Source organism: Colius striatus, chromosome 11, assembly GCF_028858725.1.
Source record: "Colius striatus isolate bColStr4 chromosome 11, bColStr4.1.hap1, whole genome shotgun sequence".
NCBI lineage: Eukaryota > Metazoa > Chordata > Aves > Coliiformes > Coliidae > Colius > Colius striatus.
Genome location: NC_084769.1, coordinates 29,284,756 through 29,299,269, shown reverse-complemented (window position 1 = coordinate 29,299,269; position 14,514 = coordinate 29,284,756).

The window sequence follows — 14,514 nt, the reverse complement described above, 5'->3', positions numbered from 1 at the left end:
AACTCAGTCAAATTTATCTCAGTCTTCTCGATGTTTCAGTGTAACGTGATCTAGGATAACCCACTTTAGCAAGGGGGCTGGACTAAATGATCTCTAGAGATACCTTACAACCCCTACCATTCTGTGATTCTGCTGGAACTTTTGGGGGTGCAAACTGAACAAAAGCATTGCATACAGGTAGAACAGGATAGATGTATCTCAGATTTTACTTGAGTGCCCCAAATAATGTGGAGTTTGGGCTAGAAACCAGAATCCCAGTCCAGGTAAATGTCTTCTGGTGTGAGACTCTGATCTAATATTTCTAATTTACTGAGGTAATTGGAAGGCAATTTTCCCCTCAGGATCTCATATAGCTGGTGTTCGCAAACCTAGGACCAGTACTAATCTCATAAGAGAAGTATAGTCAAATAATGACATTTTTAAAGTATTTTGGGATATTCAGGAAGGATCTTTGAGAACCAGGAACTTTCCTGCCCTTCAACAAAAAGCTGCAAAATAAAACAAGTTCCTAAAATTTAGTGGTGAAAACTTCTGCCTTCTGAGGTGAATGTTTTGGTCTCAAAATAGATTTCTTTCCACCTCTTTCTTGTGACAAGGAAGGAGGAACAAAAGCTGCCATAAATGTGCTCCTCCTGTCAGGTGGGTCCTTTCCCAGTACGTGGAAGCCATACCACTCCCTGAACAATGATTCTGTCACCCTTCTGTCCCCATACTTTACTGTTTTCGGGTCCCTCTTGAAAAGCTGGCCAGACTTTCTGCCGAGTCACGAAGACTTTTTTTTAACGGTACTGGAATTACAGTTTACTGTCATATTCTTCATGGTGGGGATTGCTATTAACCCCTCTTCTTCTTTTCTCTCAGTATTCCCAGTGCTTGATGCCTGCCCTGGTTGAGGCTGCACCTTGAATACTGTGTCCAGTTGTGATTTTGTCCAGCCAGCAATGAAGCACCATGACAGTCTGTTGTTTGGTGTCCCCCATCCACCCCCACCCTCATTAGTATGGCAGAGGCCCCAGTGAGATGGAAGGAAAAAAAATAACCAAGGATGTTGTGGATTGAGACAAGGGCAGGGAGGGTTCACTGCCAATCGTGGTTCTGGGCAAAACAGACTCCAGTACTCGGCTTAGAGAGGAAAGTAAGGAAAGTTTATTCTACTACCTACAAGAAACAGAACAGGAAAAAAAAAAAAAACCAAAACCAGGGCAGGATGATGAGAAAAATACAACCAGCACTTTAAGATCTCCCTCTCCTATCTCTCCTTTCTTCCAGGGTCAGGTCACTGCTCCCAGTAGCTCTCCTGTCATTGGCATAGGGGGGTAGGGAATGGGGGATGTGGTCAGTCTCTCACAGGTGGCCCCGACTGCTTCTCTCTTCTCAGAGGACAACGACTCCTTGCATTCTTCCCTTGCTCCAAAACAAGAAGTCCTTAATGAACATGGGTTCTTCCCAACAGCTATGACTTCTGCAAATACGGGGTCCCTCCCACGGGACACAGCCTCCTCTCTCCTGGCAAGGGGTCTTTATGAAGTGCAAACAAATTACTGCTTCACCAATCCTCTCCACAGGATGCAGGGTAGTCTCTGCTCCAGCACACCTCCTCCTTTCTTCTCTCACTTGGAGTCTGTATGGTTGCTTCTCTCTCTCTTCCAACTCCTTGTACCACCACCAGTCGGAAAAGAAGGAAGAACAGCAAGAAGAAGCAGGAAGAACCTTCCTCTTCTGGCTGCTTCTTCTTAAAAAGTGATTGTGGAGGCGTCTAATTGGCTCAGCCCCAGAAGAGGGTCTGATTCAGAGCTGGGAAGAGTTTTGAGCAACTTCCTACAGGAGCCATCTTTACAGCCCTTTCCCCAGTTCTGGGCCTCTCACTACAATAAGGACGTTGAGGTGTTAGAGCGTGTCCAGAGACGGGCAATGAAGCTGGTGAAAAGTTTAGAGAACAAGTCTTAAGAGGAGTGGCTGAGGGAGCTGGAGATGTTTCACCTAGAGAAGATGAGGTTGAGAGGAGACATGATCACTCTCTACAACTACCTGAAGGGGAGCTGTAGTGAGGTAGCAGTTGATTCTTCTCCCCAGTAATAAAAGAGACAACATGAGGAAATGGGCTCAAGAGACGCCAGGGGAGGTTTTGATTGGGCATTAGGAAGAACTTTTTCAATGAGAGAGTTATTAAGCACAGGAATGGACTGCCCAGGGAGATGGTGGAGTCACCATCCCTAGAGCTATTCAAAAGATGCATAGATGAGGTGCTGAGGGATATGGTTTAGTTTAGTGATGAGCCTGGCAGTGTGAGGTTAGTGACTGGACTTGATGATCTTAAAGGTCTTCTGCAATCATAATAATTCTGTGATTCTGTGACATGGATAAAAACCAGCCACCTAGGCATCTACAGTTTGAATTTTCATTAGTTAACAAGGCCATAGTCCAGTTGTCTGGACTGTTAAATTGCTAGTATGGTGCCATCAGACAGTCCCCACAATGCCACCTGAGTAAGGCTCAGGATTAGCAGATCCCCAAAGGCAGCCCAGACGTGGACACTGTTTTGGGAGATCATGTGGAGCAAAGCAAGAGATTTCAGCAATGTGAGATAAAAGCCATGCTGAGCCAGCCAGCCTCAGGGCCAGAGAAGGCCCCAGAGGTGTTTACTTGTCCATATGAACACAGCCAGCAGTCCCACACAGTGCCATTCTGACCAGCAGCTGCTGTTGGGCTCCTCTGATGAAAACAGCAGTCTGTGAGGACAGCACTGTGGCCTCAGAGAGCTGTGTCACTGTGGTTAGATGTTGCCTGAAGTTAATTGATCTGCAGGGTGAGGAGGTAGTTGTGCTGCTCTCTGAACACAGTCTATTCCACATTGATGCCTCAGATGTCTGCTACAGTGCAGACCACCAGGCCACCACCTCCTCCTTCCCCTGATGCTGCAGGTGCTTGGTGGTACTGTGCACTGGGAGGTAAGTTTGTGCTCCAGAAGGGAGTTGGCCCACCATGACACAGGTGGTTAAAACATCCATAGGCAAAGCAATTTTATTCAGCCCCTGAACAAAAGACCAGCACGTGGGTAGTTGCTGCCTGACAAAATTAGAGGTCCATTTTGTCTGTGATGTTAGTGGGAATTATATTGTATACATACCAAGGGGAGAAAGTTCCCATAATTAATCATATGTCACTGGCAACAAGTCACTGTGTTAAAAGGATTTTGGCCACTTGTCTCCCATTCTTCAGAAGGGCTTAATTTTCACACAGGGAAGGATTTGAAAAATAGTAAATGACTATGAGGAAATTGCCTGTATGGTTGTGTCAATTTAATAGAGAAATACACAGTTGGATTTAAATGCCTTCTGGATTTTTTTTTTTTTTTTACAGAAGAGAAAAGGATGAAGGAAGACAAAATGTTCAAAGAAAACCTCAATTTAAGTTTGGTTTTAAATAGGGCAAGATGTTGCTGGAACTGTATGCTAGGAACTGTACCAGGATTTGGAAGTGCCAGGTTGTACGTGCACCACAGAAGATTATTCACTAAATTTACCTAGTATTATTATCTTGTGTGGACTCAGTTTTAGTATAATCCCAGGCAACACTTTGAAAACTACAATGAAATGAATATAATAAAAACAACAATATAATAATATAGTAATAATAGTAATGAAAATAATATAACAAAAGACAGACAGAAATCATAGAATCATAAAATCATAGAATCATAGGGGTTGGAAGGGACTTTTAGAGATCATTTAGTCCAACCCCACCTGCAGAAGCAGATTCAGCTAGATCAGGTCACATTGGAACATATCCAGATGGGTCTTGAAGTCCTCCAAGGAAGGAGACTCCACACCCTCCCTGCGCTGCCTGTGCCAGGGCTCCCAAGGAAACCCAAGTCAAAAAACAAAGCAAGGGACGCACAATGCAGTCGTTTACTACTCACTGAATGATGCCTGAGCAGCAGTCCATTTCTAATAGTCAACTCCTCCCAGTTTATCTACTGGGTGGGATGTTCTATGGTACGGAAAATCCCTTTGACTAATTGGGTCAGTTGTCCAGGCTATGCTGCCTCCTAGATTCCTGTGCATCTGATTGCTGTCAGATTCTGGGAAAGTGAAAAATCTTTAAATTAAGTGCTAATTAGCAAAAACAAAAAACATCAGTGTGTTATCAACATTATTCTGACGCTAAATCTAAAACACAGAACTTTACCAGCTATCAGGAAAAAAATTACTCAGCTGAAATCAGGACAAGTGGGGAGAGTGTTTTCACTACAGTGTCTAAGCCTAAATCCAGATTCTGGGATATTACAGCATAGTCTGCAGAGGATTTTAGTTGACTTGTCACTGAGTTGGGAAAAGCAACTCTCCTTGATCAAAAACAACTCTGTGTAACTGTATCCTTTGTTGAAAGTACAGCAACAAATTTTCTCTAAGGCACAGAGTGACTTCATTATTCTACATGTTATTTTTCTGAAAAGAATTTGTAAGTAGTTTCAGAAATGTCCATGATTCCAGTAGAATTATATGACACTGAGACAGCTCCATACTCTTAATTTTAATTAAATTGGCACCATAGTCAAATTATGGCACCATAGTCAAATTATGGCTATGGTGCCATTTGTCTTACAGTGTGATGAGACTGAAAGCAAGAAGAATGTGATGCCAAAATCACTTTCTACTCATTATGGCTTTGGTTTTCCTTTGTTTGGGAAAAGTTATGACTGTTGATAATACTAGATAAATCAGGGAAGTCTACGATTCTTCTGCCACATGCCTCACACCTAACACAGAAGAACTATTTGAAATGAATGGAGTAAAACAGTCTCTACACCACTTAAATTCAAGGCTTTAGCTGTGCTAAGCATTACCAGCTGTGGAGGTGGAGATACCCGTATTAAGAGCCAGACTAACATTTATTTTGTGTGCTGGCAACTATTAGAGTGAACAGGTAATCACCTTCAGCATGATTACCACTTTATGTGTTGTTCCCCACACGTGCATATGTATTTATACACACTGATGTTTAGGAATATTCAAGATCTTGTGTTCCTTGCTGGTCTTCCTGGTGGTGCCATAGCACAATCCTTAAGAGGATTTTCTTATGCTATCCCTATACTTAAGCAATGTGAACAGAGGAGAGAAAAAGCTCTTCTGAGTGTAATGCTAGTATGGTGTTAAGAGGCCTTGTCTGCTAAGCCAGATACTCTTCTGACACTATAAACCCATCACTTTGGTCCAAATTCAGAGGTGGAGTTCTATGCCTAAATATCTTTATTGGTACCGGAAGGTTTTAGCTTTCCAACAGCTCCCTAAACCAGGAATGATAACTTTCCTCCAACAGATACTGATACCTACATTAATGAGATTATCAGATTGCAAAGAGATAGAGGCCCCAGATTGACTTCCCTGGTCTCACCTGTCTCTTAATCTTTTTATAACACTATGTTGTTCCTGGTTAGTATCATCTTCAGTGAAGCTGTATCCTGTTAATCATCAGCTTCTACTTAGTTGACTGATAAACCATGAAGTGATAGCCTCATTGGCAACCCTGTGATGTTAAAACACAGTAGGTGAAACCACAGATCTCCTCCTTTCCTGCCTTGTGTTCTCTGTTGTATTCTTTATTTGGTTTGTGTACCAAACCAAATAAAGCTGTGTATTCTGGGAAGAGCCAAACACGTGTTTGTTCACTGGATAAGTTCTCCGTCTCACTAGGACTTGTTTGTTTTCACACAGAGACATGTAATTTTAAAGGAGTCTTGGCCGAAGCCATACTGGTGTATGTTGTGTGATACTGATACAAACTTTGTGATGTCAGTGTATATTTACTCTCTCATTCAGAAACTGGAAGTAGTACTATGAATTCCTTGTCAAGAATGAATGTGAGGATCAATCGTATTGAGGTGAGGTAATTGTAAAAAATATTATTTTTCTGTGATAAGCAGAGATCTTTTTGCTGTGACCTACTTAGGAAAAAAAGAATGTAGGTATGGAAGAAGTTGTATTCTCCTTGGGAGTGATGAGAGCATCAGTGCATGCTCCAATTTCTTCCTTTCTTGGAGGACTGTAGGGTGCAGGTGTTGAAGTTCATGAACCACAGATATATAGGGGAGGAAAAAGGAAATTATGATATTTATGTAGCAATTCTTGGATAGAGAGATTATCTCCAAAGAGAAGCAGATATTAAGTTCCAATATGTCTGAAGAGATAGATTCTGCAGGATCACTCTAGGTTTTAATACAGAAAAAAATCCTTTTCTGAAAAGTTTACTCTAGCCTGGTGTCTGATCTAAAGATCATTAAAGCTAACAGAAATGTTTTCAACTTAAATAGAGTTTAGACTGCAACCTTAATTCCCAGTCCTCAGTATGGAGTTTTATTTAATAATGTCTTTAAATATATTTATCAAACAATCAAATAGTTTTTTTAAAAATAATCACCAACAGAAGTGCTATAAGACAATCAATCTAACTATAATATTTCTGTCAGCACCCATTTCTTTGGTTTCCAAAAGGAGCAGACTGCTGTCATGGTTCTGCTATTCCATATAGTTCTGATTTTAATAATAACAGGAGGAGTCATATAGACAGTGTAACATTTTCTACAGGGGACCAGTCCATGCCTCAGCATTAAGAATGTAGCTATTTAATAGTCTTCTCTAAGAACTGCTCCTTTGTATGATGACAGCCCAGTGTGCCATACTTCATACAAAATCATAGTTTATGACTAATACGCTGGTCAGTTGTTACACCTATATTTGTATCACAGATTACCAAATGGCAGTAAGAATAGAAATATTTTCCAGGCTTTATACTGACTTTTTCTTTCTTTTTCTTTCTTTTTATTAAAAAAAAAAAAAAAATACCGCTTCACCTAGAGCACGTCTGTTTTCTCGTCTAAGCACCCCCACTCCCCTCTCCACCCATCAAACTGTGTGAAATCTTTCCAATGAAGCCTAAAAACATGTGATATCCTCTTGGATTCATGTTTCATGTGGAATCTCAATCTGAGAGAATCCTGAGGATAGAGCAGTAACTGACAGGGGGACGGCAAGGCAGTGTAGGTTGTGGAGGCGTGCAGAGCTGAAGAACCAGGGTTGCTCAATATGTTTTTAATGCAACTAATAAATACAGTCCTTGAATGAATAGAGTTGATTGACATGGTTCCCCCTTTCCATCTGCAGCCTTTTCAGTAGCAGAAGAGAATAAAGAAATCTAAAAGAAAACTGGGACATGTATTTTCAAAGAAATGTTATACAAAATTGCAAGCAAAACGCTGAATGAAAGAAAAAGTGATCTTTTTGTACAAAAAGCCTAAGAAGGTTTTCCCTTGTTCTTTCCACAGAAAAGAATCAAACCCTTTATCACAGTTTCCAATGAGCCAATGGACAGATTAGTAGTGGAATAGATGTAAAAAATCTGAAGTAGAAATATTTTTTTTACTATCCTTTTCATGACAAGGAAAAAATGCTATGAAAAATCAGATGTCCCACTGCTCGTTGTTGTTTTTTAAAAAAAAAGAAGAAAAAAAAAAAAGAAATGACTTTAGAAATGTCTTGATGACAAAGAAGGAGCATTTCCAAGTGAAAATGCAGTCCTGCTCTAATTGTGGATAGGGATTTCCATCCACAAAGCTCTGACCTCATCACACCATGCAGGATCAGGGAGCACAGTGTCTGCACTGGGTAGGATGTGGGTAATCAAGTGTTTAGGTAAAAGATGTCTGCATTTCCACATAGCTTCTTTTTCCCCCCATCAGCATGTTGACTGTTCTAGAAGACGGGAAAAGGGGATGATGGATGACCTTGAGAATAAATAAACTGGAATCACAGTGGTATATTCCCAAGTAGGGAGTTAGACAGGACAGTTGTTTAAAATAGGCAGATGTCCAAAAAGAAATGCTATCAATATCTGCATGCCACAAGCTTAAGAATAATAACAGATGAAAGCAGAGTGTATGACAATGGAACTTGACATAATGGGTATTTCTGAAGAATGAGGGAGTGTCAGAAATCAATGGGATGTTGTAATACTATTATCTCTAAGAGTAAGGTCAGGTTAGGTCACAGAATGAGGAGGAGGAAGGGGACTCTGCAGCTGTAAGACACCATTGTAGATAAGATAGATAAGATATTAGTAGGTGAAGAAAACTAGATAGTAAAATCTTTATCCATTAATGGCTGACAAGAAGCAACTGTTAATTAAGAGTAAATAAACTGCAACATAATTCTAAGCAATTTCCTCTGGGTAAGAGGCATACCAAAGAGTATCTTGGCAATGTGCAAATCTGGAAAGAAGGAATTTTCTTATTAAAAAATACAAAAGCAAATGGAGAAGCTAGTGAATATGCCATAGAACCACGAAAAGGGATATTCAGAGCCTTAGTCTGAACAAGGAGTTTTTTTCTGAGGAACTCACAGTGATCACAAACCACATACAGTAGATTTATAAGACTAGATTATCTAGTGCCTGCTTCTCTACCCTCCCACCTTATAACATAGCATTATACTGAAATATTTTCCAAGATATTCTGCTTTCTGCTGTTCTCTTTTTAGTTATAGCAACAGCCCAGCTCTTTTCTTGCTGCTGTGGAGATATGTAGAAGATCCCACACTGTTATACAGGTGATAATGCCTCAAAGTATCCCTGAGCAGCTTAACCTTATACCTTACATATGCTGAAATCGAGGAATTAAAGTTGGAGGTGGAGGCTAGTCCATTGATGTGCATAAGTGCAGGTCAAATGTGCATAAGTCTTTGTAGGGACAGGACCATTGAATGCCATAGTAAAAAAAGCCCACCTGTATATTCATAGTCACAACAAAGATTATTTGTACTTGAAAAGTAATTTGGCCAGAGCCTGACTTGTAATGACCAACACTCTTATTCCATAACTAAATTAGTCTTTCTGTCTCTCTACTGAATCCCACAAACATCCAAATAAAACTAAAGTAGTTCAGAACAGATTTTCTGTAACTCTCACTTCTCATTCTGAGTCCTAAGTAAATCACAGAATCATAGAATGGTAGGGTTGGAAGGAACCTTTAGAGATCATCTAGTTCAATTCCCCTGCAGAAGCAGGTTCACCTAGATCAGGTGCATAGGAACATGTCCAGGCAGGTCTTGAAGACCTCCAAGGAAGTAGACTCCACAACCCCTCTGGGCAGCCTGTGCCAGGGCTCCCTCACCCTCATAGTGAAAGAGTTTTTCTTATATTTAAGTGGAACTTTTTGTGTTCCAGCTTCATCCTATTACCCCTTGTCCTGTTGCTAGCTACAATAGAAAAAAAGATGCCCCAACATCCTAACACCCACTGTTTAGATATTTTTAAATGTTAATAAGATCTCCTCTCAGTCTCTTCTTCTCTAGACTAAACAGTCCCAGTTCCATGGTGTGCATCACACCAAGCAGGCAGGAAAGCTGAGCTCTGACAAGTCAACTACAAATGCATATTCCACGATCACAGTCACTGGTAGCAACAGAAATTTTGTCTTAACAGTAATCTGTTAAGTAAATTAAACAGTAAATCTGAGTCCCTTCTGTGATAGTCTGTTGTGGTTTCTTGTGGTATTAATAGACTACTCTAGAAGGGTGAATTTTTTTTCAAAGTAAAAGTGGTTCTAGGGAACCATCTATTTAATCAGGGAATTTTAATCAGATGAGTAGTTTTTACAGATACAGGCAACTATAGGACACTGCTTGTCACAAGTCTGGCTAAGAAGTGATACTCCAAGATTTATGCCTTCTATGGACTATCAAGCTGGAAGTCTTGCAATAGAATGAACCATCATGAGAAACCCTTATAAACACACCAGAATATCTTTGAGAAAGTGATTAGGCTCCAGTATTTCAAGTAAGGTAAATACAACATGAGATGCTCCAATTCACAAATCAAGTTCTAGAGTTTTGTTCTCTGGAGCTCAAATCCCAAACCTCAACTTCTGCCAACCCTAGGGATCACGTTTCTGGAAAATTAGAATCAATGCATTGGCTTCACAGGCAACACATGTAGACTCTAAATGTCTGACTAAAGTAAGAGATTTATTTATTAAAATATTTAAATGTATTAGCAATATTTTCCCACATTTGCAACACATGCAAATATTTTTTGCCACAGTCATAAGCACAAGTAGACAAGTATTCAAAAGATGTCCTGTCTTACATGACAGTTTTATTTCTTTCTCTTTCATTTCATTTTCTTTTACTTGTTATTTGTGCAGCTCCTTGGTGCTAATTTATGGTTTTGAAAATGTAAGCAGTTTGTTTATAAGAGACAAACACCAATTAAAAAGCTATATTCAGACTTACGTGTACTTAGTCCTCAGACTTCCAGAGAAAATGAAAAGGTTCAGAAGTACAAATTCCTGTTAAAAGGTTGGAAATGTGCTGCTATTTTTATAACTCATCCCTCACTTTATTATTTAAACAATTGCCTCCTGCCCACTCACCATATTTAGGAAAGAAAAGAACTTTGTAGAAATTCATTATATATGACAGTTAAAAAAGACAAGGGAAAAGGTAAAAAGGGAAGAGGAGGAAATGGGAAAAGGGTCAAAAAAGAAGAAAGAAGAAAAGAGAAAACAGAAGGTGCCCATCACAGAGCTGCAGAAGAGCCTCCAATTCAAGAAAGAGTTCTTATTCCCATAGAAGTTAAGCAGACACTTATGTGTATTGCAAAACTGGAATATAAGAGGAAAATGTGTGCTGGGCAGAACATCCTGATTTTATTTCCTAAAATTGCCAGCAAGTCAAATGAAGCATATCCTGCTCCAAGGACTAATTATGGACTTTTCCACTTGTTAAGAAATCGACTGAGGAAGACTATATTTTATACATATTTTCAGTATATGTATTTCTGATTTAGTCAGTACAGGGATAGAAATTGGGAACAGGGGAAAAAGAAATAATGGAAAGATTCTAATTTTGGAAGCTGAGTAACAAGGAGACATGGCACAAAGGGTATTCAATGGACTTAAAAGTTAAAGTTCATTAGCCTCACATTTAAAACTATTAGACCAGAGGGGGTTGTAGTTAAGAACTACATTTGTCATTTGCACGAGGTTTCTGAAAAGTAAACAGCATAGATACTCTGGACACTTTCTGGTTTCCTCTCTAGCCTCCCAGACAATTTTCATTTGCAAGAGTCCAATATAGGAGAATGGAGATTGAAGGAACCATTCAGCACAGTGTCAGCAAGTGTACATAACCTCTACTCTGATCATCACCAAAGTTAGCAAGAGAATGAATTAGAAAGGATTTGAGTAAAAGATGGTGTTATTACTAGAGTGACCCCTTTGGAAGCTTGAGAGTCCCTTTTTTTTCTTTTAAAGTCTGAAATTCAGTTATTACACTGAAGAAGACCCAGGGAGATGAACTAAAATGTCTAGTGAGAAGAAAAATGGCACTGTGAAGATAGGATAAAAAAAAACCCTTAGCAAAAAACCCCCTTGATCAATTAATATGTTTGTGGCTTCAAACAAAACTTAGTGAATTTAACGTGTTAGGTTACAATCAAGAAGCTGAGTTGTTTCCATGAATATATTATAGTTTCAGATTATCATGGGCAGCCATTTATTTGTTTTTGTGTTTGTGAGTCCCTCTATGTGAGTCAAAATATGTTTATTTTCCCACTCCCTGTTGTGTGTCTTATTAATATCATACTAGTTGAAAGAGATGTGCATACTAGTAACTATTTGCTGTTGAATATGTATTTCAGATATCTTTTTCTCTTCTTCTTCAGGCAATTATTTTTATAAACAAGTTCAAAAATCCCCAGGCACTTTTAATACAAGTTTTCCTTCCTTTTTAAAACACAGTAACAGTCCACAAGGATGCAGGTGCCTTTATGTTCTTTCAGACAAGATGATGGTTTATTTCTCTGACTTTCGAAAGCAAAGGATTGGGCAGTCATATGTGGTCCTAGTTCTAACTGCTTCTATTTGATAAAAATAAAAGGAAAAAAAGCTAAAAGTTCTCAAATGAGAAACTGAAGTTAAGAGAAAATGAATGTTGCTGTGAGATATACTGGTCCCTATAGTTTCCTAACAACCACCATTCTCATCTCTCCTCGCTCACCAAGGACATTCCTAGTAGCTGTTGCCACAGATGCTGTGGCCCCTTTCATTATGGGACACTGGTTTAGGCCCATCCAGGGATAATAGACGACTATCAGATTCAAGTACCACAGACTTGAGAATGGGCAGGGAAGACATAATCGAGCTTATGTTCCAAGAATAAATAGACCAAGCTATTCTACTTGGGGAAGGAAACTAATTTAATCCACCAAGAACTAAAACATAACCATAAAACCCCAAAACACAAACAGAAAACAACACAGAGTGGTACAACGATGAAGGGCACAACCAGGCCTTTAAGATCACCTTCTCCTCACCTCTTCCCTCTTCACGGGCTCAGAGCCCTGATCCTGGTGTCTTTTTTTTCTCCACCGCTGATCGGCTCAGGGGGTTTCAGTCAGTGTATTCCTGATCGATTCTTCCATTTGTAGGCTCTGCACCAGTCCTCCCTGAACCTCTGCGGAGTCCCTCACACACCCTGCAATCCTGAATGGGCTGCTCAATGTGTGTTGATCCTAAAGGCTGCATCTTCTCTCCCTCTCCTGTGGGTCTGCTCTGCAGCCTGCAGGGTCTCCAGAACAGCCTGTGCCATGGCCACCTCTCACACTCCTCCTCGCCTGTCCGATATGACTTTCAAGTCTGACTTAGCTGTTGTCACTCCCTTTAAAATGATGGGAAATTAAACACCTTTACTCGATAGAGCTATGAGGATTGTACTGGGGGCTCCAGATACCTGGGGGGGCAGGGGGGTGGAGGGGGATGCTCCTAAATTTGTATACACTTAATTGTGCTGCTACTGCTGCCTACGTCTTCACACTCTCAGCAGACATCAAAATGCTTGCTTCTGCCTGGGACTGAGCAGCACTCAAGTCCCTCGCTTGGCTCTTGCTTTGCTCCCCATTTGTCTCCACATTGTGTCACTCTTTCTTTGTGCTATGTGCTGTCTAGGAAGCAAGGCATAAAGGCGGTGGAAGAGATGCTGTCTTTATTTTAAATGTTCCTGTCAGACCTTGTTTAGCATAGCCCTGACCTTTTGATATTGGTCTTAAGAGCTACAGAAATACAAATTAATACAAATGACTGGGATTCTGTAGGTAGCAGACAAAAGACAGCTGGATAGATTTCTCCATGCACAAGTAGTTTGATACCTGCCTCTGAGATGAGAGAAATGCCAGGTTTTGACTATGCCCTCTTGTGTAATAATTTCCACAATAGAATACCATTTTTCTGGTGTGGGATAGTTTGTCTCTCCTGAGAATGACACTTTTATAATATTTCCTAGTCAAGTATTTGACACAGAAGCAGTGACTGAAGTAAGAAAAGATAATTTGAAGTCAAGTAGCCTCTATCATAGATTTATGTGGTTTTAGTTTGTTTTTAGAAACTAAGAACACAAACATTAAATAAAAAAATACTTTATATGTGTTATATGATGACAGTGAATGAGAGATCATTTATGACCTGTACTGGCACTAGCAGTAAATGATACTAAAACTTGAACTACAATCTCAGGATGGAAATTTCTGTTATGTGATTCTGGTAAACATTTACACCGAATTATCACAGAATGTGCTTCCTACTTGTGTATTCCCTACTACCTGCTTATGCTTTTGCTTAGTATCTCCCTCATTAGTCTTATTCCTTCTTCTATCCTGTGCCTCACTAATTAGAGGTAAGTAAGTAACATTCATAGGTAATCCTTTTCCTCCTCAGCCTTCTCCCAGGTAAAGCTGTATGAGTGTTGGAGAATAGAAAGAGTTTGTATTTTGAAAACAGTGTCTGACACTCGTGCATAAGTTAAAACTAGGCAAAATGGCATTAATAGTCCATCTGTAACCTACTCATTTCCTCTTTCCCACTGCTAAAGCCACTGTTACTTAAATCTTTGTCGGCACAACAAATTTCCATCATTTTTGCAAATGGTCTCCCTCTCCTAGAGATTTTTCCATTGCAGTTGTTACTACGAAATCCTAACCATCTCTACTCAAATGGCATTGCCTTCATTTCCTTCCCAAGGGATTGCAGCTGTGATGGGATATTCCTTAAGGGATGTTAAAAGTTGTGAGCATGATGCCGCATTTTCTCTTTCTGCTTGCCACTGACTGCATTGTGAATAACACACTCAGCTTGTTTGCCAAATTACACAAGAAAAAGAAGCTAGTTATATAAATGCCTATCATGTATATAAACAGACACTGTGAGATCTGGCAGACAGGACCAAGTGACGACAGGTCACAAATTTTGTATCATCAAAGATCACACAGATTCATTGGAAGGAGGATGTCGAAAATATAAAAAACATTTTAGACAAGATTTTCAGTTAAAAAAATCTGTTCAAATCTGCTAATTCTAATCTGCAGTTATAACCTCTGTTTATTTTTTCTTGTTATTGATTCCATCTCAGTTTAGTTGTAATGAAAACAAAGCAGCCTTGGCTAGCCCTTTATGTGGAAGGAAATTGTGAG